Raw genomic sequence first — 26,496 nt, 5'->3', positions numbered from 1 at the left:
CCGCTGGTCATAGTGAGAAAGTAACTTTATTCAGGTACAGGTACACATAAATACAGTTACATAAATTATCATGCATAGCAGCATATGTGTAGATTACCTAGGATAACCCCTAAAAAGTCTGACAAAGTGACTTATTTCCATTGTGATCCTTGAGTCATTCACATTAACATTAAAGAGAGGGTCAGAAAAGAATAATAGGTACATGTATGTTAGCTATACAATAAATCACTCTCCTTCCTTTCTGTAGCTACATTCATTAGGTACGTTTTGGCTTTCTTCTTGAACTGGCTCATGCTATGACTGGCTTGGACACGTGCAAGCAGTCTGTTCACTCCATTATTGCGTGATTTGGTCACTCTCAAACTGACATTATTTATATCCATGATATTAATCATAATCATTAATGATTTAAGACCAACTAAATCAGTACAGTTATGTCTATCGTACAGAGTATTATTAACTGAAGGTTGGAATGGAGAGAACTGTGACCCTCACCTAGAAGGAAGCTTATTACGACGTTTCGGTCCATCCTGGACCATGATCAAGACACTTCTGGTAGTAGTAGTAGTAGAATCTTTAGCAGCAGTGGTAGTTGTAGTAGTAATGAGGTAATAGTAGTGGTAGCACTAGCAATAGAACAGAGTAGAGTGTTTGTAGTGGTGAAAGAGAAGAAAAATAACACAGGAATATTGCACGATACTTACTGGTCCATACTGAACAGGACTGGTGACAGATTAACCAGAGTAAATGATATCTCGAGGAAGTGAGGATCAAAGAATCTCAACATTAATACCTGTTTCCAAAAGAGACAAACGCTCCCCTCCTCTCATCTTCTGGCCTTATATATATATATATATATATATATATATATATATATATATATATATATATATATATATATATATATATATATATATATATATATATATATACATATATATATATATATATATATATATATATATATATATATATATATATATATATATATATATATATATATATATATGTATATATATTATGGGGTCCACCTCTGGTGTAAATTGTGGGAGCCACAGCCTCGGAGAAGTGGATAAAAAGGCTTCAAGAAAGAATATTTGGATTTCTTCCTGAAGCCGTTTCAGTATTCCACTTCCCCTACTACCCCATCTTTTCATTCTTTTTTACCAATAGGTATATTTTATTACATAATATGGTACAAAAGATTTAAGAGATACATTGTTGATATAAAGATGGCATATACAGTAAATAAGATGTCACAGATACATGTCTAGTACATATTGTTACGTGTTTGTCACTGATTATAATGTGAAAATCTCATCCAACTCTTCAGAGCCAGGGCGTGTGCCCAAAATAGAGCAGGCATTACCCCTCAGAACAGCTGCACTGAGTGGTTGGAACAGAAAACTAGCTGCCCTGGGATCCCTATTTATCCTGATGAGTCTTTTGCCTAGCTTCTTAAGGAACTTAGATGCACTCTTTCCCCACGAGCCAAGTGTCTCTGAGCCTATGTGAACAAACATATAATGATGGGCAAGTTCTTCATATTTTCTAGACTTTTGGGACTCCCTGAAGTTAGCAGCTGCACCTCCTTCCTCCCTGGTGTATTGGAGATAGGTATCAGCCAAGGTAGATGCACATGTGTAGTCCCACATCACCTGCTTACCGTCTGTCTAGGCTTGAAGTATAATACCATCTGGACGCTTCTGGCTGCCATCAGATCTGCATAGTTGGGGTGGCTCCCTTACTGCTGGGCATCCGGCTGTTGTGATGCTCCTCTTGATAATGTTATTAGCCTCCTCATATCTTGCAATCTTTCCCTCGGATTTACGGCACACAAGACCATGGTACCAGAATCGGTCTGCTGCTTCATTGCCATAAATACACCTGTGTTCGGCGAGAATAGGGGCGGCAAGTCGAAGGGCAACACCAATGCGGATGGTCTGTGGGTCGAGGCGTGTGCCAAGGCTGGAGTTGGGAACAGCCAACAGAAAGTCCCCTGCAAGAGGAGCTCTCACTGCCAGGAGGCGAGCTCTATCCTTCCCTGACACACTCTGAATCATTGTTGAGGCTATTTTCTCCACTATTGGGCCATCCCAGTGCGACTGTTTGTAGTTGTTGGGGAGAACAGGTCTGGTTTCAGAGCCTGTTAGATTATCCCAGATCATGGCTCCGTCAATGAACTTTTGGTCCTGGACTCCAATCTTGTCCCTAAGATGTTCAGGGAGAATCGCTGCTACAAGCCCTCTGGATGCAATGGAACTGACCTAATTCGCCCGAGATACTCAGCATAACCAGCGGCTTTCTATATAGTACTATGTCACTGATGTCAGCTAGGACTGTATACCTTGTACATGTACTTGTAGAAATAAAGATATTATTATTATTATTATTATTATTATTATTATTATTATTATTATTATTATTATTATTATTATTATGTGTGTGTGTACTCACTTAGTTGTGGTTGCAGGGGTCGAGTCATAGCTCCTGGCCCCGCCTCTTCACTGGCCGCTGCTGAGTCACTCTCCCTGAACCATGAGCTTTATCATACCTGTGTGTGTGTACTCACATAATTGTAGTTGCAGGGGTCGAGACTCAGTGTGTGTGTGTGTGTGTACTCACCTAATTGTGGTTGCAGGGGTCAAGACTCAGCTCCTGGCCCCGCCTCTTCACTGATCGCAACTGGGTCCTCTCTCTCTCTCTCTGCTTCCTGAGCTTTGTCATACCTCTTCTTAAAACTATGTATGGTTCCTGCCTCCACTACTTCACTTGCTAGGCTATTCCACTTGCTGACAACTTTATGACTGAAGAAATACTTCCTAACGTCCCTGTGACTCATCTGAGTCTTCAGCTTCCAGTTGTGACCCCTTGTCCCTGTGTCCCCTCTCTGGAACATCCTATCTCTGTCCACCTTGTCTATTCCCCGAAGTATCTTGTATGTCGTTATCATGTCTCCCCTGACCCTTCTGTCCTCCAGTGTCGTCAGTCCGATTTCCCTTAACCTTTCCTAGTACGACGTTCCCTTGAGCTCTGGGACTAGCCTTGTTGCAAACCTTTGTACTTTCTCTAACTTCTTGACGTGCTTGAACAGGTGTGGGTTCCAGACTGGTGCTGCATACTCCAGTATGGGCCTAACATACACAGTGTACAGTGTCTTGAACGATTCCTTATTAAGGTATCGGAACGCTATTCTCAGGTTTGCCAGGCGCCCGTATGCTGCAGCAGTTATTTGGTTGATGTGTGCCTCCGGTGATGTGCTCGGTGTTATGGTCACCCCAAGGTCTTTCTCCCTGAGTGAGGTCTGTAGTCTTTGTCCACCTAGCCTATACTCTGTCTGCGGTCTTCTTTGCCCCTCCCCAATCTTCATGACTTTGCATTTGGCTGGATTGAATTCGAGAAGCCAGTTACTGGACCACATGTCCAGCCTGTCCAGGTCTCTTTGCAGTCCTGCCTCATCTTCGTCCGATTTAATTCTTCTCATCAACTTCACGTCATCTGCGAACAGGGACACTTCAGAGTCTATTCCTTCCATCATGTCGTTCACATATATCAAAAATAGCACTGGTCCTAGAACTGACCCCTGTGGGACCTCGCTCGTAACAGGTGCCCACTGTGATACCTCTTTACGTACCATGACTCGTTGCTGCCTCCCTGTCAGGTATTCCCTTATCCATTGCAGTGTGTGTGTGTGTGTGTGTGTGTGTGTGTGTGTGTGTGTGTGTGTGTGTGTGTGTGTGTGTGTGTGTGTGTGTGTGTGTGTGTGTGTGTGCGTGTGTGTGTGTGTGTGTGTGTGCGTGCGTGTGTGTGTGTGTGTGTGTGTGTGTGTGTGTGTGTGTGTGTGTGTGTGTGTGTGTGTGTGTGTGTGTGTGTGTGTGTGTGTGTGTGTATGCATACTCACGTAATTGTACTCACCTAGTTGTGGTTGCAGGGGTCAACTCACAGCTCCTGGCCCCGCCTCTTCACTGGCCGCTACTAGGTCACTCTTCCTGCTCCATGAGCTTTATCATACCTCTTCTTAAAGCTATGTATGGATCCTGCCTGTACTACATCACTTCCCAGACTATTCCACTTCCTGACAACTCTGTGGCTGAAGAAATACTTCCTAACATCCCTGTGATTCATCTGAGTCTTCAACTTCCAACTGTGACCCCTTGTTGCTGTGTCCCATCTCTGGAACATCCTGTCTCTGTCCACTTTGTTGATTCCTCTCAGTATTTTATATGTAGTTATCATATCACCCCTATCTCTCCTGTCTTCCAGTGTTAACAAGCAAACGACATCCCCCACCCATCTATTTGCCGGAGGGAAAACATTAGCTGCGTTAAAACTTACAGATATCTTGGCGTAGATGTACCCTTTACAAATCCACTATACCACAACTAAATAAGAAATGCAAAGACAGGCTAAATGCTCTCAAAGCTGTTGCTGGCTACAATCCCAACTATGGTGCTAATGTGAGAATCGTGAGAATGATGTACATAGCCTACGTTAGGTCCTTAATTGATTATGCTGCTTCCATGTTGATATTAGCTAGAGAAAGTTCTCTCCGACCCTTGGAGTTAATGCAAAATGAAGCTCTCAGAATTATTCTTGGTTGTCCCAAATCTACAAAGGTTCTTAATAGGAAGGAGCTTGGTATTTCTAATATCAGTAATAGGATTGCTGATATTAACACTGTATTCGGCAGTGCTGTATAGCCCTTGTGGTTTAGCGCTTCTTTTTTATAATAATAATAGTAATAATAATAATAATAATAATAATAATAACACTGTATTTGGTATTAGAATGTTAAGAAATGAACCAGACACTGTCACAATGAACCTTACTGAGTGTCTAGAAGTAAATACACACATATATAAATGGATTGTGAAAACGTGCATTTGCATTAAGTTTTATAACCTGCATAAACTATCACTGTAGACAACAAGAGCATTTCACCCCTCCATGGAAGATGTGTTCATTTAATATCACATACCTGTAAGTCCCTCCCAAGAAGCTCATTGCTAGTAATCCCTTCCTTAAATCACTTGTTAAAGCAACTGCTCAAGAAGAAATTTCTCGCCTAGCTGGTAGTAATAAGTTATCACAAGTTATATACACTGATGGATCTAAACAGGAGTCTTCTGGCAGGGCTGCATCTGCTCTTGTTGCCACCTCCCTAGTTAAGAAAGACAATAAACTTGTTGAATTTGGCATAAGAATTAAGAACTGGGCGTCTGCATTGCAAACTGTTTGCAATCATAACGGCGCTAAATCTAACTTATGACACTGAGCTTGACTCTATCATCATTACTGATTCTATGTCATCACTGAATGCTCTTAACACATATAATGACTCCAACAACATGCTCATTGGAGAAGCCAGGTATAGATACTCAAAAATCAGGGACAAAGGAATTAATGTACAATTGCTATGGATCCCATCACACACTGGATTACTCCTTCATGATAAAGTTGATATGTTAGCCAAGAAGAGTACCCAGAAGGAGAATGTACAATATTACTTTGGTATATCTGTGTCTAGCATTAGGGAAAATATTAGGAGAGAAGTAAATAATGAAAATGATTGTTATAGGAATGCAGTTAGAAGCCTGAGTAGATCTATAATCCACTATGATAACATGAACATAGATAAGTATGTTTATGGAGCAACTTGCAATGTGAACAGACTGACTGGTGTTGTAGTGGCCAGGCTTAGGCTTGGTTACAAATACTTCTGGCAGTGTGGGAGATACACAGATGATGATAAAACTAAATGTAAATTATGTGATCAGGCATATGGTCACTGTCTTGAACACTATGTGCTTAATTGTCCACTTATAGAGGAATACAGAGATGGACAGTATAATAATCTATGTGACATGTCAAGATATCTTATTAATGAAAATATAATACCAAACATACTAAGCAAATTTCCTAAATTTGCTTGTAACAGATAAGTGAACTATAGATATATAGATATAAATCCATATGTATTCTTGTTAACCCTTTGGGGCCTAGTTACTAGGTCTTGTGTGTATCCATATGCTCTCGCGCTACCGTCCACAGGATGGATATGGGGTGCACAATAAACTAGCCACTTCGGTGGCAAAATCTAAAATCTAGCTTCACCCACATGCGTTACTAGTGTCTGGCTTCATGAGCTTTATCACATCTACTCTTAAAACTATGTATGGAGTTTACCTCCGGTTCATTCCGCTTCCCTGTTACCCCATGGAAATGTCATTTTGTCTAACTTTTTTGGGGGGTTATCCTAGGTACTTTATACTATTTATGATGATTGTACTTATGTGTAACTGTGCCTAAATAAACTCACTTACTTACTGAGACTCAAAAGAATCTCCTAACATTGCTGGGACTCATCTGTGTTTTAACTTCGACATCGCGGCTCAAGTGGTAGCGCCTTCAGCTTGCATCTGAAGGGCAGAGGTTAGATTCCAGCACAAGTGGAAACGTTGGGCATGTTGCCCCTATTCACCTAGCAGTAAGTAGGTACCTGGGTACTCACCTAGTTGTACTCACCTGGTTGTGGTTGCAGGGGTCGATTCATAGTTCTTGGCCCCGCCTCTTCACTGGCCGCTACTGGATCACTCTCCCTGCACCATGAGCTTTATCATACCTCTGCTTAAAGCTATGAATGGATCCTGCCTCCACTACATCGCTGAAGAAATACTTTCTAACATCCCTGTGATTCATCTGTGTCTTCAACTTTCAACTGTGTCCTCTTATTGCTGTGTCCCATCTCTGGAACATTCTGTCTCTGTCCACCCTGTCAATTCCTCTTGTCCCCCCTATCTCTCCTCTCCTCCAGTGTCGTCAGGTCGATTTCCTTTAACCTCTCCTCGTAGGACAGACCCCTTAGCTCTGGGACTAGTCTTGTTGCAAACCTTTGCACTTTCTCTAGTTTCTTTACGTGCTTGGCTAGATGTGGGTTCCAAACCGGTGCCGCATACTCCAATATGGGCCTAACGTACACAGTGTACAGGGTCCTGAACGATTCTTTATTAAGATGGCGGAATGCTGTTCTTAGTTTTGCTAGGCGCCCATGTGCTGCAGCAGTTATTTGGTTGATGTGCGCTTCAGGAGATGTGCCTGGTGTTATACTAACCCCAAGATCTTTTTCCTTGAGTGAGGTTTGTAGTCTCTGGCTCCCTAGACTGTACTCCGTCTGCGGTCTTCTTTGCCCTTCCCCAATCTTCATGACTTTGCACTTGGTGGGGTTGAACTCTAGGAGCCAGTTGCTGGACCAGGCCTGCAGCCTGTCCAGATCCCTTTGTAGTTCTGCCTGGTCCTCGTCCGACTGAATTCTTCTCATCAGCTTCACATCATCTGCAAACAGGGACACTTCGGAGTCTATTCCTTCCGTCATGTCGTTCACAAATACCAAAAACAACACCAGTATTAGCCAACTTATGTGGGTTGCATCCTGGGAAAATGAATCAATAGACCTAAATGGAAATAAGCCACAGTGACTTTATTGAGTTATCCTCGGTTACTAAACCTCTGCGTTAATCATCCGAATAACGCCATACATCTTCATCTGAGTCCCATTGTGCCTAGTCCCAAGAAATTCCTTTGAGTATTATATATTCTGTAATTATGTCTTTCCTTGTACTCATCTTTTTTCAGAGCCGTCAGGTTAAATTCCATTAGCTTCTCCTTATAGTGTACGCCTCTTAGTTCTGGGGCTAGTCTGATTGAAAACTTTTGTGCCTGTTCATTCTTTTGCAAAAGCTTAATCAGATGGAGGCTTGGAGTCTACCTGGAGGGTGCTCTGGGGGTCGACGCCCCCGCTGCCAAATCTTTGACCAGGCTTCCTGGTGGATCAGGGCCTGATCAACCAAGCAGTTACTGTTGGCCGCATGTAGTCCAAAGTACGAGCTCGGCTGGTCGGGTACTGACTTTAGGCATCTGTCCAGCTCCCTCTTGAAGGCACTCAGAGGTCTATTGGTAATTCCCCGTATCCCCTGGTGGGAGGCTGTTGAACAGTCTTCGACCCAGGACATTTATTGTGTTTTCTCTTAGTGAAGGCTTCAGGCTGGTGCTGCATATTCTAAGATGGGCTTGACGTACATTGCATACAATGTCCTAAAAGATTCTTTGTTAAAATTCCTGAGAGCTATTCTAAAATTTGCTATCCTCACATAGGATTCAGAAGCCATACGGTAAATTTATGTGCTTTTCAGATGTGGAAAATTTTTAATTTTCCTAAATTCAGCATGAGTAAATTTGAATAATACAATAATTGTGTGATAAAATGTGATGCTAATTTGACCCTTTCGAGAAATTTCGAGTGAGAGGGGGGAGGTAGAACAGCTGCTGAGGGAAGCAGACAAGGGAGATGCCATATTGAAACTGAATGTGTGAACACTAGTCTGAATTGTGCAATGTAATCAGGCGTTTTCGAAGGTCATTTGGTGTATATCGTCTTCAGTCCGTAATTAAGAAATTGCTGACTCGTTCTTGCTGAAGAATTGGGATAAATATTATAGAAAACCCTTACAGTTTGGCAACAAGAACGGAAAAATAAGAGGACACCGATTCTTCCTAGGAGCACACCTTAGCTAAGTGATGCTTACCCAAAATGTGCATTAGTTTTTGCATTGACCATAGTAAATTCTAGTTGTAGTGGTAGCATCGTGGTGTATTTCCAAAAAAATAATAATTATGATCGAGTAATTAAATTGGTAACTTTTCAAGTCACAAACCATCATACAGTCCACTCAATATCTTGTAATTTATCAACATTATTGGTATTAATTTTATGTTGTCAGTTGATAGGCCTGACTTTGTTTGTGGGTGGGAAAGAGTACGTGTGGGTCTCGGAGGAAAGACATGGTGCAGCCTAGTATCTCTAAAATCCCGCCTATCTGAGATACAACTAACATTGGTAAGTACAATAAATTGTTGCTTAGTTGTGCCCCCCCACCCCTCTCAAATTACGTGGATGAAATATTTCAGGAATGTACCTGTGAACCTCGTCCCCATAATTTCCCACAAAAGATATGTTCGATGTGATTTTACCTCCAAGTCTTTTCTTTCGTCGATTTCTGTAGTTTCTCAACTGCCAGCCAGTATTCTGTCTTTGATCTTCCTTCCTCTTCATTAAATTTCGTGATCTTTCACACTTTGTATTGAATTACAGGAGCTACTTGTTTGACTACACTTATAACATATCTAATCCTTGTTGGAGACCATCACTGATCTCCCCTGTTCATAGTCTGCTCGATAGCTTTACATCTGCAAACAACCACATAAGATTCGATCACATCTGGTGGGTCATTGACATACTATGTGAAGCAAAGGAGTGGTCCTCGTACTGATCCTTGTGGGATGCCACTCTTTACCTTACACTTCATCATCTGTCATTCAGGTACCCTTCGATCCACTATACGATTTTTTTTGTACCTGTGGGTTATGCTCTCTCTCTCTCTCTCTCTCTCTCTCTCTCTCTCTCTCTCTCTCTCTCTCTCTCTCTCTCTCTCTCTCTCTCTCTCTTCTCTCTCTTCTCTCTCTCTTTTTTTTTTTCCCCCCCCCTCTCTCTCTCTCTCTCTCTCTTCTCTCTCTCGTTTGTATTGTGTTTTAATTAATCCACTTCGTGTCTTCCTACGAGCATTAATTAAGGTGTTATGGAAAGTAGGAGAGATAAGGGGGGAGAAAAGTGGGTAAAAGAAAAGAGAAGTGAGAAGGAAGAGGAAATAAAGGAGACGAAGGAAACGCGAGGAAGGATGGAGAGGGGGAGCGAGGTAAGGGGTCAGGAGAGGAGGGTTTGTGACGTAGTAATCTACCTGTTACACAGTGGTAACAAATGAATGTGAATGACAGGCAGGTGTTACCTACACTTGTTTACTTTAACATCCGCAAAAGGAAAGTTAGGGGGCGCCCGGGATTGAACCAGGGACCTCTCGATCTGCAGTCGAATGCTCTACCACTGAGCTACACCCCCCTATATCCTATTTCTCTCAACAAGAAGCAGTCGTGGTAACCAGGTTACTGAGAGGGACCCTTTCTGTGTGATGTTAAATAAAACATGCATTTGCCCAGACCCGGGATCGAACCGGGGACCTTTAGATCTTCAGTCTAACGCTCTCCCAACTGAGCTATCTAGGCATTCTCAAGTGATATTCCACACGTCCTTTCTTCATCTTCATGTTTCTGATATAGTATGTTGGAAGTTAGGAATCCTGTGGCTTATCGAAATTCTTTTAATTTTTACAAAGAAATATTTATGGAGTCTAGCAGTGAAAATGTCTCGTAGTCTAGTGATCTTGTTAGCTTCTCCACAGACATATTTTACTTGACACATTTCACTATGATGGGCAGTAACTCGCATAGTTTCATCCACGTTGGTTCAATTCAGTTATTTATTTATAATTACTGTACATACAAAACATATAGTAATATGAAGGGCCAAAGGATGTATAGGCTTTTGGGTCCGTATTATTAAACTTTCTTCAAACTCTTGTGCTAGTTTCTCTTCGCTTAAAAAACAAAACTATATTTGGCATTCTCCTCATTAATGTTAGTTTAGCCACGTCATTAAATTTTCACATTTATAGAAGCTTTTTGTGAGGGGAATCCACAAAAATTGAACTCTAATCCAGTTTTTTAATATATTTTTAATAAGAACCAATAAGAACCTATAAGGACTCGATGGAAATAAGCCACAATGCATGGCTTTCTTGGGTTATCCTCGGCATGAAGGGTTTACAGGCTATCACTGCCATTCACAAGTCCTTATAGTCATCCTTCTAATCCTTCTGTTCTATGGAACATTAAATCTTATCCTCTTTTTCTTCTTCCTCCTCTTTTTCTTTTTCAGGATACGTGTTCTCCCTGTTCACCTAGCAGTAAGTAGGCACATGGGTGTTAATCGACTAGTGTGGGTGGCATCCTGGGGGACAAGGTTGAAGGACATCAATGGAAATAAGTCACTTTGTCTGACTTTCTTGTGTTATCCTAGGTAATCTACACATATGCTGCTATGTAAGATCATTTATGTAACTACTTATGTGTACCTGTACCTGAATAAACTTACATATTTACTTACTTAGTTCTCGATAACGCAATGATTTTCTTGGGCTGTCCTGGGTGGCTAACCCTCCCCAGGTTAAAAATCCCAACAAGTCTTATCTTGCTTAGAAATTTCTTTGACTCCGTAATTGCTTAGGGAGTAAGAGATTCAAAGTATCCCAGCAAAACCTGCAATCCCGTCTTTGCGTTACTGCTCACAGGATGACCAGAGGTGTACAGTAAACTAGTCGCTCAAGGGACACAAATAACCAGTAAAACATAAACAATTTATCATGAAGGAAGCATTCACAAATTGACGCTGAAATCTGCATAAAAGAAGTTGTAAAACAAGGATAGGTTAGAGTGAAATCTTAATTTAGCGTAGTGCATCCTGAAAGGTGCATTAGTTGCTGTAAATGACAGTGAAAGCACTCAAGAAGAGTGCTGGTATAACGTGAACCATGGTAAGATGGGCTGCTGATGTCATGAGGGCAGCCGAGATAGGACAAGTTTGGTAACGAAAATGGTAGGATCTATCGACTACTCGCCGGAGACGGCCTTTGGCCTCATCCATAAAACTTACAGTGCTAAAGATCAAATATTATTTCAGCATGATACAATGTTTGTACGAGGATGAGTGACATTTAGGTGTACATGCAGAAAGTCCCTTAGCATGAGGCAATAACTAGTTGATTGGCAATAACTAACTGGTTGCTTATATATATACAGCCTCTTAGGTGGATGTAAAACTAAAATTAGGAGTTACATTAATTACAAGAGAATTAAATATACTGGAGGTGAGCAAGGCAGTTTTGTGTAAACTAAACTATACTATGCTTCAGCCTCATCCCAAAAAGTTTAACTAATAACTTTCTCATGCTTCTGGTCCTTCTACGACCAACGTTCTCCTTAGGTAATTTCTAGTGTTTTTAAGCATTGTATAATGTCGTGCAGCGATTAATGCTATTAAAGACGGAGAATCCCACAACTTTTCCTTATCCCCGACTATTACATTAATTCTCTCACATTAAAGCAGATTGTCTGACTGTTGTAATAATAACGTCCCCTCAAGGAAGGTTCCTTGATGTTGGTGAGGGGCTCTTGATTTAGGGAATTGGATCTGTGCTCCAGTTCCCCGAATTAAGCCTGAATGCCTTCCACATCCCCCCCCCCCCAGGTGCTGTATAATCCTACGGGTTTAGCGTTTCCCCTTGATTATAATAATAATAATGTAATAATAACGTACTAATATAATGATTACGAATTATGATTTTATCCCATCATGTGAGGGGAGAGAAGTAGGAAAAAGTGACCACAACTTGATCTGCATTTATATACATATAAAAAGGTGTCGAAAAATTGTAATTGACCCCTGGATGTCTTCAAGAAGGCATTGAACAGGCACCTAAAGTCTGTACCTGACCAGCCGGGCTGTGGTTCGTACATCAGTTTGCGTGCAGCCAGCAGTAACAGCCTGGTTGATCAAACCCCGATCCACCACGAGGCCTGGTCTCAGACCGGGCAGCGGGGGCGTTGACCCCCAAACCCTCTCCAGGTAAACACTAGATGTAGTATACCCATTTTGTGCCTCTGTAATACTTGACTACCACCCACTCCATCAATATGCGTTACATAATAAAAATATTGAACTATTTTTTTTTTAATTATCTATGAGAATAGACTAATTTATTTTTTGCATGGCAGAACCTCCTCGCAGGGAGGTTCCTGGATACTGCTTTGAAACTTCAAGCAAGGAATTGAACTTGTCCCCTTCCTTGGATCAAACCTGAACGTCTCCCATCCCTCAGGGTTTTGCACCCCCCTCCCCCACATGAATGCAATAATAATTTATACGGGTAGTGTGGCTGGAGAGTGGGAAGAGATCCTTGTGCTATACTCTCCTAACCTCAAATTTATAGACAAAGTTAGAGGTTGTTATACAGGTGTTAGCCCTCAGCAGATAACTTCAATATAGTTTATAGGATCTTTTGCTATCCTTCTTTCTTTTATGTACTCCCTTTTATATACTCCCTTTTATGTACTCTCTTTTGTCTGTCTCTTGATTCTTGCCATGTCTTTCTTGAGGTATTAAGATGGTAAGGGTAAGAGATAAGGGAAGGGGAGAGGGAAAAGTGAAAAAGACGTAATGGAGGGGGGGGAGAGAGATGGAAGAGGTGAGGAAGAGGGGTAAGGAAAGATAGGTAAGGAAGGAAGGGAAGATAGGTAAGGGTGGAAAACAAGACAAGCAAGGGAGGAAGGGACAAGTAAGAAAGGGAATACAGGTAAGGAAGGGAAGGGAGATGAGAGTTTGTAACACTGACATGATGTATAACAGCCAGGGTTCTGTAACAGGTGTCATCTGTACACGAGTGACAGGTGTCACCTGCACCTGAGTGACAGGTGTCATCTACACACGAGTGACTGGTGTTTGCTTTAACATCTCTCCCCCACCAAAAAAAAAAAAATGTAGGAATATGTAGGTCGAGATTTCCCCGCAGAAAGATTTCCCCGCAGCAAGAAGCAGTCACGCTAACATGGTCACTACGTGCACCTTCCTGTGTGATGTTAGTTAAAACATCTAATCTGCCCAGACCCGGGATCGAACCGGGGACCTTTAGATCTTCAGTCTAACGCTCTCCCAACTGAGCTATCTAGGCATTCTTCACACTGTACACACATGCTCTTTTCTGTTTGTAATCGTCTCTCTCTCTCTCTCTCTCTCTCTCTCTCTCTCTCTCTCTCTCTCTCTCTCTCTCTCTCTCTCTCTCTCTCTCTCTCTCTCTCTCTCTCTCTCTCTCTTTCTCTATCTATCTATCTATTTCTATCTATCTATCTATCTATCTATCTGCCTGCTTCTCTCTTGAAGAGAGAGAGAGAGATGCTACAAGTGAGGAAGGAGTAACATACTTTGATTTAGTCCACATATATAACATATGATTTTATTACATAAAAAATGCACAACTTTATTTCATTGTGTAGTATACGTAACATAGTGTCATGCACACTCCAACGAGGTAACATCACTTTAGTGAAATATTTGGGAACTCCCACCGACCCCAACCATTGTGGAAAATACTGTATATATTTTCCAGAAATACAGTAGTTATTAAATGTAAATAGATGGCCATACTGTATTTAAAATTTATGTAATCGAAAACGGGAAGCTGCGCCTGCGCAGAAAGGGACTCGCCATCTTGGTTTTGAATTGGATAGAACGTTAATAAAACGGGAAGAATTTTTCGTGCTCTAGAGGTTAAAATTGGATTGACACCTCTCAAATAGGAAGCGAAATTGTTGGATGTGCATTCCTGCATAACTTGAGATATCAGACGACTGGACAAGACAGCTCCATGAACCTCAGATAAGCTCTCTAGATTTGTGTATAATTCTGGCCAGTGTTTTCATAAATTTAGTTAGAGTGAGGTTTTCTGAGTATGATATACATTAATCTCCAGTCAAATTGGTGAGTGATATTAAGATATATTTTCCTTCTGTTATGTAATTGTGTATATATATAACCATTTATTATTATTTAATATACAGTCCACAAATTTATATATTTACCAGTATTCCTGGTGTATGTATATTTCATTTAATTAATAGGTCCAGAGCAACTTGTGGTTATGACAGTGGTAGGTATCGAAGGGGGACATTTTTTGCGACCTAGGTGTCCCAAATTCATACTTGTCTATGTAACATTGATAAATAATAATTATCTTTGTTATCATTTACTGTTATGTACATAATTAGTTACATTCAGATAAATGCAATTTTCCACAAGCATGTCAGGAGAATTGACAGATACGAATGTACTTAAAAAAGGAAATGCCAGGTTATATCTCTTGTATAGAGAGACACAGTATCTGACTACTGAGGCTCACAGAACCTTATGTCTAAATCTTATACAGTGTCATGTAGATTATTGTTGTTCTTAGTGGTACTTTGGCTTAATAAAAAATAAAAAGACTATAAATCACCCAGAACAAAATGGTAAGACTCATCCTGGACCTGGGTCCTGGACCTGGGTTCAAGAGAACATGTAGACCAGGATGAATTATAACAGCTGGATATGTTGAATGTTGAAGACAGTAAAACAACTGAAATTAAATCATGTTTATAAAACTGTTCACAAGCAATGTTCAGAATATCTTGCTGCCAAGTTTGTCAAGGTTAGGAACTAAAACCAGTATGGTACTAGGGGAGGTAAACACAGTTTTGTAGTACCTACGGTAGGTAGTCAGGCTTCATACATCTTTTATTATACAGCAATAAAGAAGTGAAACGAACTTCTTGAACAGGTCAAGGCCAGTCCTACCAGAACACAGTCCAGAAAGAGAAAACATTGCTAATAAATGAAGCAACAGAAAGAAAAGAAAGTGATTTCTTGTAAAGTTAAAGCTGTATAACCCTTGTGGCTTAGCGTTTCTTTTTTATTATAATAATTGTAAAGTTAACATTGGTATAACTATTTTATTAAGCTGGTTTCTTTGTTTAATGTCCATGTATACCACTCAGTTTACTTTATTCTTATTGTAGTTCATGTTACTGTAACTGATTTTCACGCAGTTGAGTCACCTAGTTGTTTTAATTTTTAAGGATATAATCACGACTAGGTTAGGTTAGGAAACAGGACAAGTGTTTCCTGATGCGGGTTTTAGCTCTATCATGACCCGCTGGAGCTTTTGGTCATCTGACCGAGGCCTTACACTGGCTTACCCCTCCACCACTTTAAAAAATAAGGTTCCGATTATACCTTTTTTTTTCACAACTGATTTCTCCTGCATCTAATAGCTAGGCTGCTGATAATTAGATAATACAAGGACTTCAGTGGAAATAAATCACTTTTCAGAGCTGTCCTAAGTACTTCCCCCTCAAGGAAGGTTCCTTGATGTTGGTGAGGGGCTCTTGATTTAGGGAATTGGATCTGTGCTCCAGTTCCCCAAATTAAGCCTGAATATTTTACAATTAAGAATAAAACTAAGTCTGCCCGAAATGCCTAGCCATGCTAAGCGTTCTAGTGGTACACTCTGTAATCACAATTTTACTACATGTAAACCACACAATAACCAAATTTCTGTAAACTCAGCATTGTAATCCTTATAGAGAATAAACTTTGAATTTGAATTTGAATGCCTTCCACATCCCCCCCTAGGCGCTGTATAATCCTCCGGGTTTAGCGCTTCCCCCTTGATTATAATAATAATAATGTCCTAAGTACTTACACATATGTTACTATGCCAGACAACTGTAATCATCTAACACTCGTGTAACTGTACGTGAAAAATTATTCAGTAGTCTGGGATACCACATACTTGTTATGGCTTCATGAGAAAAATCATGTGGATTTTAATTAAAAAATATATTTCTTGTGCAGACATAGCCCCACTCCACAAAGGTGGCAGTAAAGCAACAGCAAACAACTACAGACCGATAGCACTAACGTCCCATATCATAAAAATCTTGGAAAGGGTTCTAAGAAACAAAATCGCCACCTATCTAGATTCCCATCAGTTACATAACCCAGGGCAACATGGTTTTAGAGCAGGTCGCTCCTGTCTGTCCCAACTACTGGACCACCATGATAAGGTCCTGGATGCTCTAGAAGACGAACAAAATGCAGATGTAGTTGACTTTGCAAAAGCCTTTGACAAGTGTGACCATGGTGTAACAGCGCACAAAATGCGTGATTAAGGAATAACAGGAAAAGTTGGTAGATGGATCTTTAATTTCCTAACAAATAGAACACTAAGAGTAGTAGTAAACAGAGTAAAGTCTGAGGTGGCTTCGGTGATAAGCTCTGTTCCACAGGCACAGTATTTACTCCCATCCTGTTCCTCATCCTCATATGTCTGACATAGACAGGGATATAAACTACAGCATCGTGTCGTCCTTTGCAGATGATACCCGAATCTGCATGACAGTGTCCTCCATTGAAGACACTGCAAGACTCCAGGCAGACATCAGCCAAATCTTTAAATGGGCACAGAAAACAAAATGAAGTTCACTGATGAGAAATTTCAATTACTCCGATATGGAAAACGTGAGGAAATTAAAACTACATCGGAGTATAAAACAAATTCCAATTACACAATAAAGCGAAAAGCTAACGCAAAAGACCTGGGAGTGATCATGTCAGAGGATCTCACCTTCAAGGACCATAACATTGTTTCAATCGCATCTGCTAGAAAAATGACAGGATGGATAATGAGAACCTTCAAAACTAGGGATGCCAAGCCCATGATGACACTCTTCAGGTCACTTGTTTTATCTAGGATTTTACCTGGAGTTTACCTGGAGAGAGTTCCGGGGGTCAACACCCCCGCGGCCCGGTCTGTGACCAGGCCTCATGGTGGATCACAGCCTGATCAACCAGGGTGTTACTGCTGGCTGCATGTAATCCAACATACGAGCCACAGCCCAGCTGGTCAGGTACTGACTTTAGGTGCTTGTCCAGTGCCTGCTTGAAGACAGCCAAGGGTCTATTGGTAATCCTCCTTATGTATGCTGGGAGGCAGTTGAACAGTCTCGGGCCCCTGACACTTATTGTATTGTCTCTTAACGTGCTAGTGACACCCCTGCTTTTCATTGGGGGGATGTTGCATCGTCTGCCAAGTCTTTTGCTTTCGTTGTGAGTGATTTTCGTGTGCAAGTTCGGTACTAGTCCCTCTAGGATTTTCCAGGTGTATATAATTATGTATCTCCCGCCTGCGTTCCAGGGAGTACAGGTTCAGGAACTTCAAGCACTCCCAGTAACTGAGGTGTTTTATCTCCGTTATGCGCGCCGTGAAGGTTCTCTGTACATTTTCTATGTCAGCAATTTCACCTGCCTTGAAAGGTGCTGTTAGTGTGCAGCAATATTCCAGCCTAGATAGAACAAGTGACCTGAAGAGTGTCATAATGGGCTTGGCATCCCTAGTTTTGAAGGTTCTCATTATCCATCCTGTCATTTTTCTAGCAGATGCGATTGATACAATGTTATGGTCCTTGAAGGTGAGATCCTCCGACATGATCACTCCCAGGTCTTTGACGTTGGTTTTTCGCTCTATTTTGTGGGCGGAATTTGTTTTGTACTCTGATGAAGTTTTAATTTCCTCATGTTTACCATGTTGGAGTAATTGAAATTTCTCATCGTTGAACTTCATATTGTTTTCTGCAGCCCACTGAAAGATTTGGTTGATGTCCGCCTGGAGCCTTGCAGTGTCTGCAATGGAAGACACTGTCATGCAGATTCGGGTGTCATCTGCAAAGGAAGACACGGTGCTGTGGCTGACATCCTTGTCTATGTCGGATATGAGGATGAGGAACAAGATGGGAGCGAGTACTGTGCCTTGTGGAACAGCTTTTCACCGTAGCTGCCTCGGACTTTACTCTGTTGACGACTACTCTCTGTGTTCTGTTAGTGAGGAAATTATAGATCCATCGACCGACTTTTCCTGTTATTCCTTTAGCACGCATTTTGTGCGCTATTACGCCATGGTCACACTTGTCGAAGGCTTTTGCAAAGTCTGTATATATTACATCTGCATTCTTTTTGTCTTCTAGTGCATCTAGGATCTTGTCGTAGTGGAATATTGCTGCACACTAAGAGCACCTCTCAAGGCAGGTGAAATTGCTGACCTAGAAAATGTACAGAGAACTTTCTTGTCACACATAACTGCGATAAAACATCTCAGTTACTGGGAACGCTTGAAGTTTCTCAACCTGTACTCCCTAGAACGCAGGCGGAAGAGATACATGATTATATACACTTGGAAAATCCTAGAGAGATTAGTACCAAATTTGCACACGAAAATCACTCCCTATCAAAGCAAAAGACTCGGCAGACGATGCAACATCCCCCTAATGAAAAGCAGGGGCACCACTAGCACGATAAGAGACAACACAGTAAGTGTCAGGGGCCCAAGGCTGTTCAACTTCCTCCCAGCATACATATGGGAGATTACCAATAGACCCCTGGCGGCTGTCTTCATGAAGGCACTGGTTCGTATGTCGGGTTGCGTGCGGCCAGCAGTAACAGCCTGGTTGATCAGGCCCTGATCCACCATGAGGCCTGGTCACAGACCCGGCCGCTGGGGGCGTTGACCCCCGAAACCCTCTCCAGGTATGCGCCATACCAGGATAACCCAGTGAAGTGCAAGAGAGTGGCTTACTGGGGGGATGGGGATGGCTGAAGTGCAGGGAGGTGAAAGGTGAAGGGTGAAGGAAAGGTTGTAGGGGAAGGTGAAGGTAAGAGATTATCATCTCCACCAGCTGCCAGGTGTACCATCTGTTCAACTATGAGACATGTCAGGTGTAACACCTGTTCACCTGTGAGAGGTACTAGGTGTTTCAACTGTTCACTTGTAAGGCATGCCAGGTGTACTACCTGTTCACCTGTGAGAGGTACTAGGTGTACCAGCTGTTCACTTGTGAAGGGTGTCAGGTGTACCAACTGCTTACCTGTACTGGGTGCCAGGTGTACCAACTGTTCACCTATGAAAGGTGCCAGGTATACCAACTGTATCCGTGATAGGTTCCAGGTATACCAACTGTTCACCTGTGAGGGATGCCAGGTGTACCACCTGTATCTATGAGAGGTGCCAGGTGTACCAACTGTACCCGTGAGAGGTGCCAGGCATACACCAGTTCACCTGTGACCGGGGGGGGGGGTTGCCAGGTGTGCTACCTGTTCACCTGCGAGGGATGCAGGTGTACCACCTGTAAGGGGGTGCCAGGTGTACCACCTGCTCACCTGTTGAACATGACACGTACGTTACAACAGTCTGTCTGCCTTTCCCCAACTCTGCATCCTCTTTTACAACTGTCTCCAATACTCTTCCTTTATCTCATATAAATCCCGCTCCTCGTTATCACACATTACTATTACTTCCAACAATCTCAGATGAACAGATTTTTACAATGCATTTTTAAGTGATACATAATGACTGGTGATTGATACATTATGATTTGTTGTTGATTCATTATGATTGGTAGTTGATATGAGTGTCCGTTGGTTAGATTAGGCCCCATTTGGTCTGGACAGTCTCTGGATAGGTGACCAGGTGGACACACCTTGGCCCTGGTCAAGTCCCTGGCTCCACTAGCAGATCTGTGTGAACACAGACCCACACGCATAAGTAAATACATTCAGGCTATAAGAATGCCTAGATAGCTCAGTTGGGAGAGCGTTAGACTGAAGATCTAAAGGTCCCCGGTTCGATCCCGGGTCTGGGCACGTGTTTTACCAAGCAGGAAGGTGCCCACAGTCTCTTGCTGTGGGAGATACATTGGGTGTAACAGGTGGCTGCAGATCGAGTGGTCTCAGGTCCCTGGTCCCAGGTCCCTCTCAGGTTGATCAGACCCTGATCCACTAGAGAGGCCTAGTCAAAGACTGGGGCGCGGGGAGCGTTGGCCCCCGGAGCGACCTCCGGATACAGATAGATACAGGTACAGCCCCCTTTCCCTCTTCAGTCATCTGTTTTAATGTACTACTTTTGTGTGCTCGTCCTTGTGACTTTACTATATTTTGTTCAATATTATAGAAAATACAGATATAACAATGTGACCTTATATGATGTCTTAATTGTCTCATCGAGAGTATTCCCACACATATATTTATGTATGCAATAAGATCACAGTAAACAGGTGATTTCAAAATATGCAAAACAACCACTCTGAAAGAATAGAGAAATTCCAAGCGCTTTCGTGACTACTCACATTATCATAGTTCCTTGATAATGTGAGTAGTCACGAAAGCGCTTGGAATTTCTCTATTCTTTCAGAGTGGTTGTTTTGCATATTTATGTATGTGTGGCATTCCCAAAACACATATATCTATGTCATAAACATCCACAGATATTACAAAATTTCTGATAGTAATCATAAATACTGTGTTTGTTTTCTTAATTTTGATATAAAACTTTCCAAACTTACATTCTGCCTAAAACACAGCTGTTGTATTTCATAAGCTCATTTTTTTTACATTACCAGAATTATATCCAAACATTGGCAGGAAATGTTACACGGAGCTCGTGAACAGGTAGAGGACAACTGGGGAGTGGGTGGAGGGTGAGACAATCCTGTACCGGTGGGTGGACGGTGAGAAACATGGGTTGGTGAGTAAATGTGGGTGGAGAGATGTAAGTGTGGATTTACCACGATCAGCAAGTACAGTATATGTAAGATGGTGAGAGAAGTTTCCTGACAGGTGGAGGCAAAAATTAGCAGAGCTGGCAAGATGTCTCATCCCACCTGGTATGCTTCTTGCAACGTGTACACAAATACTCGCTCATGCACAGACACAGGCAGACAGACAGACAGACACACACACACACACACACACACACACACACACACACACACACACACACACACACACACACACACACTCACACACACACACACACACACACACATACACACACACACACACATGCGCGCACACACGCACACGCACATGCACACACACACACGCACGCACACACACACACACACACACACACACACACACACACACACACACACACACACACACACACACACACACACACACACACACACACACACACACACACACACACACACACACACACACACACACACACACACACACACACACACACACACACACACTGGGACACAGACACAAGAGGTCACAATTGGAAGTTGAAGACTCAGATAAATCAAAGGGATGTTAGGAAGTATTTCTTCAGTCATAGAGTAGTCAAGCCGTGGAATAGCCTAGAAAGTGAAGTAGTGGAGGCGGAAACCATACATAGTTTTAAGGCGAGGTATGATAGAGCTCATGGAGCAGGGAGAGAGAGGACCTAGTAGCAATCAGCGAAGAGGCGGGGCCAGGAGCTATTACTCGACCCCTGCAACCACAAATAGGTGAGTACAAATAGGTGAGTACACACACACACACACACACAACACACACACACACACACACACACACACACACACACACACACACACACACACACAACACACAACACACAACACACAACACACAACACACAACACACGACACACAACACACCTACACACCTACACACCTACAACAGGCCTAGTGTCTAATCGACATGTGCCTAGGACAAAATGGTAACTAACTAACACACGCATCACACACACGCATCACACACACACACGCATCACACACACACACGCATCACACACACACACGCATCACACACACACACGCATCACACACACACGCATCACACACACACGCATCACACACATGCATGACGCACACACAGGCATCACACACACACACATACACACACACACACACACACACACACACACACGTGCTCATATACAACAGGCCTAGTGTCTAATCGACATGTGCCTAGGACAAAATGGTAACTAACACACACACACACACAAATCGGATGAGGATGAGGCAGGACTGCAAAGAGACCTGGACAGGCTGGACATGTGGTCCAGTAACTGGCTTCTCGAATTTAATCCTGCCAAATGCAAAGTCATGAAGATTGGGGAGGGGCAAAGAAGACCGCAGACAGAGTATAGGCTAGGTGGACAAAGACTACAGACCTCACTCAGGGAGAAAGACCTCGGGGTGACCATAACACCGAGCACGTCACAGGAGGCACACATCAATCAAATAACTGCTGCAGCATACGGGCGCCTGGCAAACCTGAGAATAGCGTTCCGATACCTTAATAAGGAATCGTTCAAGACACTGTACACTGTGTATGTTAGGCCCATACTGGAGTATGCAGTACCAGTCTGGAACCCACACCTGGTCAAGCACGTCAAGAAGTTAGAGAAAGTACAAAGGTTTGCAAAAAGGCTATTCCCAGAGCTCAGGGGAATGTCGTACGAGGAAAGGTTGAGGGAAATCGGACTGACGACACTGGAGGACAGAAGGGTCAGGGGAGACATGATGACGACATACAAGATACTGCGGGGAACAGACAAGGTGGACAGAGATAGGATGTTCCAGAGAGGGGACACAGGAACAAGGGGTCACAACTGGAAGCTGAAGACTCAGACGAGTCACAGGGACGTTAGGAAGTATTTCTTCAGTCATAGAGTCGTCAGGAAGTGGAATAGCCTAGCAAGTGAAGTAGTGGAGGCAGGAACCATACATAGTTTTAAGAAGAGGTATGATAAAGCTCAGGAAGCAGAGAGAGAGAGGACCTAGTAGCAATCAGTGAAGAGGCGGGGCCAGGAGCTGAGTCTCGACCCCTGCAACCACAATTAGGTGAGTACAATTAGGTGAGTACACACACACAAACACACACAAACACACACACACACACACACACACACACACACACACACACACACACACATTATGAGGAGGACAGGAGGGTCAGGGGAGACATGATAACGACATACAAAATACTGCGTGGAATAGACAAGGTGGACAGAGACAGGATGTTCCAGAGATGGGACACAGCAACAAGGGGTCACATTTGGAAGCTGAAGACTCAGATGAGTCAAAGGGATGTTAGGAAGTATTTCTTCAGCCACAGAGTTGTTAGGAAAAGGAATAGTCTGGCAAGCGATGTGGTGGAGGCAGGAACTATACATAGTTTTAAGACGAGGTATGATAAAGCTCATGGAGCAGGGAGAGGGAGGACCCAGTAGCGGTCAGTGAAGAGGCGGGGCCAGGAGCTGAGTCTCGACCCCTGCAACCACGATTAGGTGAGTACAATTAGGTGAGTACACACACACACACACACACACATGCACTCATACAACAATACATACGCATATTCATACATACATACGTATCACTGCGTTTCCTTCCTTATAATGATGACTGTGCCAACTCATTTCTTCCTTATTCACTTATACTATATGCATACATTTATACACACATGCACACATATGTGCATATATATATATATATATATATATATATATATATATATATATATATATATATATATATATATATATATATATATATATATATATATATATATATATATAATTTGTGGTTGCAAGGGTTGAGTCATAGCTCCTGGCCCTGCCTCTTCACTGATAGCTACTAGATCCTCTCTTTCCCTGCTTCATTAGCTTTACTGAACCTCGTGTTTAAACTATGTATGGTTCCTGCCTCAACTACGTCACTTGCCAGACTATTCCACTTCCATACAACTCTATGATTAAAGATATATTTCCTAACATCCCTTTGACTCATCTGAGTCTTTAACATCCAATTGTAGCACCTTGTTTCTGTGTCCCCTCTCTGGAACATTCTGTCTCTGTCCACCTTGTCAATTCCTCGCAGTATTTCGTATGTCGTTATCATGTCTCCCCTAAACCTCCTGTCCTCCAGTGTCGTCAGGCCGATTTCGATTAACCTTTCTTCGTAGGACATTCCCCTTAGCTCTGGGACTAGTCTTGTTGCAAATCTTTGCACTTTCTCTAATTTCTTGACGTGTTTGACCAGGTGTGGGTTCCAAACTGATGCTGCATACTCCAGTAAGACCTGACGTACACGGTGTACAGATTCTTGAACGATTCCTTACTGAGGTATCGGAACGCTATTCTCAGGTTTGCCAGGCGCCCATATGCTGCCAGGGTTGATTTGAGCCTCATGAGATGTGCTCGTTATTATACTCACCCCAAGATCCTTTTTCCTGAGTGAGGTTTGCAGTCTTTGGCCACCTAGCCTATACTCTGTCTGCGGTCTTCTTTGCCCTTCCCCGATCTTCATGACTTTGCATTTGGCGGGGTTAAATTAAAGGAACCAGTTGCTGGACCAGGCTTCCAGCCTGTCCAGGTCTCTTTGTAGTCCTGTCTGATCCTCCTCCGATTTAATTCTCATTAACTTCACATCATTTGCAAACACGAACATTCCTGAGTCTATCCCTTCCGTCATGTCATTCACATACACCAAAAATAGCACTGGTCCTTAGGACTGACCCCTGTGGAACCCCACTCGTCACAGGCGCCCACTCTGATGCCTCGTCATTTACCATGACTTGTTGTTGCCTCCATGTCAGTTATTCTCTGATCCACTGCAGTGCCCTTCCTGTTATACGTGCCTGATCCTTTAGCTTTTGCACTAATCTCTTGTGAGGAACTGTGTCGAAGGCCTTCTTGCAGTCCAAGAAAATGCAAACAACCCACCCCTCTCTTGCGTGTCTTACTTCTGTTTCCTTGTCATAAAACTCCAGTAGGTTTGTGACACAGGATTTTCCTTCCATGAATCCGTGCTGGTTGTCGTGTATAATCATGTTCCTTTCCAGGTGCTCCACCACTCTCCTCCTGATAATCTTCTCCACGATTTTGCATACTGTACACGTCATTGACACTGGTCTGTAGTTTAATGCCTCGTGTCTGTCTCCTTTCTTAAAAATAGGGACTACATTTGCTGTCTTCCATACCTCAGGTAGTTGCGCAGTTTCGATGGATGTGTCGAAAATTGTTGTTAGTGGCACACACAGTGTCTCTGCTCCCTCTCTAAGGATCCACAGAGAGATATCCTGTCCCATCACCTTTGAGGTATCAAATTCACTTAGCAGCTCCTTCACCTCTATGCAGTTGTTTGTATTTCATCAAACACTTGTTGGTATATCCTTTCTTGGTGTACCCCTCTGTCCTGACTTCTGGAAGTCCTTTCTGCCTCCACTGTAAATACTTCCTTAAATCTCATGTTGAGCTCCTCACATACTTCTTGGTCATTTCTTGTGATCTCCCCACCTTCCTTCCTCAGCCTGATTACCTGGTCCTTGACTGTTCTCTTTCTCCTGATGTGACTATACAACAACTTCGGGTCAGACTTGACTTTCGATGCTATGTCATTTTCGTACTGGGGCTGGGCCTCCCTCCTTATATGTGCATACTCGTTTCTGGCTCTTCGCCTATTCTCTTTATTTTCCTGTGTCCTTTGTCTTCCGCACTTTTTCAATTCACTAGTTCACTTAGTTTTTGCCTCCCTACACCTTTGGGTAAACCAAGGGCTCGTTCTAGTCTTCCCATTATTTCTGTTGCCGATCATAACAAACCTTTCCTCTGCCTCCTTGCATTTTATTATGTAGTCCATCATTTTGTTTACTGGTTTTCCTACCAATTCTCTTCTCCTACTGAACCTTCTGCAGGAAGCTCATCATGCCTGTGTAGTCCCCTCTTTTGTAGTTTGGCTTTTCCCATTCTACTTCTGTTGCCCTCTCCACTTGTAGATCTATGAATTCAAATCTCAGTACCCTGTGATCACTAGCTCCGAGGGGCCTTTCTTATGTGATGTCCTCAATGTCTGAGGTACTCAGGGTGAATACGAAGTCCAGTCTTGCTGGTTTATCCTCCCCTATTTCTCTGGTAGTGTCCTTAACATGTTGATGAATGAGGTTTTCCAGTACCACATTCATCATCTTGGCTCTCTATGTTTTGGGACTCCTATGTGGCTCTAGGTTTTCCCAATCAATCTCCTTGTGATTGAAATCGTCCATTACTAGTAACTTTGCTATACCTACGTGAACTCTTCTGGCCACGCCAGCTAGTGTGTCAATTATTGCT

The 26,496-nt window shown here is 42.6% G+C and overlaps 4 non-coding genes across 4 annotated transcripts; 1 reads left to right on the top strand and 3 right to left on the bottom strand.

Annotated features, from left to right (window-relative positions):
* Window positions 1-9,877: 9,877 nt before the first annotated feature.
* Window positions 9,878-9,949, bottom strand: TRNAC-GCA (transfer RNA cysteine (anticodon GCA)). The gene has a single exon. It is a non-coding gene; the product is annotated as a tRNA-Cys (tRNA).
* Window positions 9,950-10,040: 91 nt separating this feature from the next.
* Window positions 10,041-10,113, bottom strand: TRNAF-GAA (transfer RNA phenylalanine (anticodon GAA)). Its single transcript has one exon. It is a non-coding gene; the product is annotated as a tRNA-Phe (tRNA).
* Window positions 10,114-13,600: 3,487 nt separating this feature from the next.
* TRNAF-GAA (transfer RNA phenylalanine (anticodon GAA)) lies at window positions 13,601-13,673 on the bottom strand. Its single transcript has one exon. It is a non-coding gene; the product is annotated as a tRNA-Phe (tRNA).
* A 6,484-nt stretch (window positions 13,674-20,157) lies between these two features.
* Window positions 20,158-20,230, top strand: TRNAF-GAA (transfer RNA phenylalanine (anticodon GAA)). The gene has a single exon. It is a non-coding gene; the product is annotated as a tRNA-Phe (tRNA).
* Window positions 20,231-26,496: the final 6,266 nt, after the last annotated feature.

This window comes from Cherax quadricarinatus, chromosome 10 (genome assembly GCF_038502225.1).
Source record: "Cherax quadricarinatus isolate ZL_2023a chromosome 10, ASM3850222v1, whole genome shotgun sequence".
NCBI classification, from domain to species: Eukaryota; Metazoa; Arthropoda; class Malacostraca; order Decapoda; family Parastacidae; genus Cherax; species Cherax quadricarinatus.
Note: the sequence above shows the minus strand (reverse complement) of the source record. Positions and strands in the feature narration are given on the sequence as shown.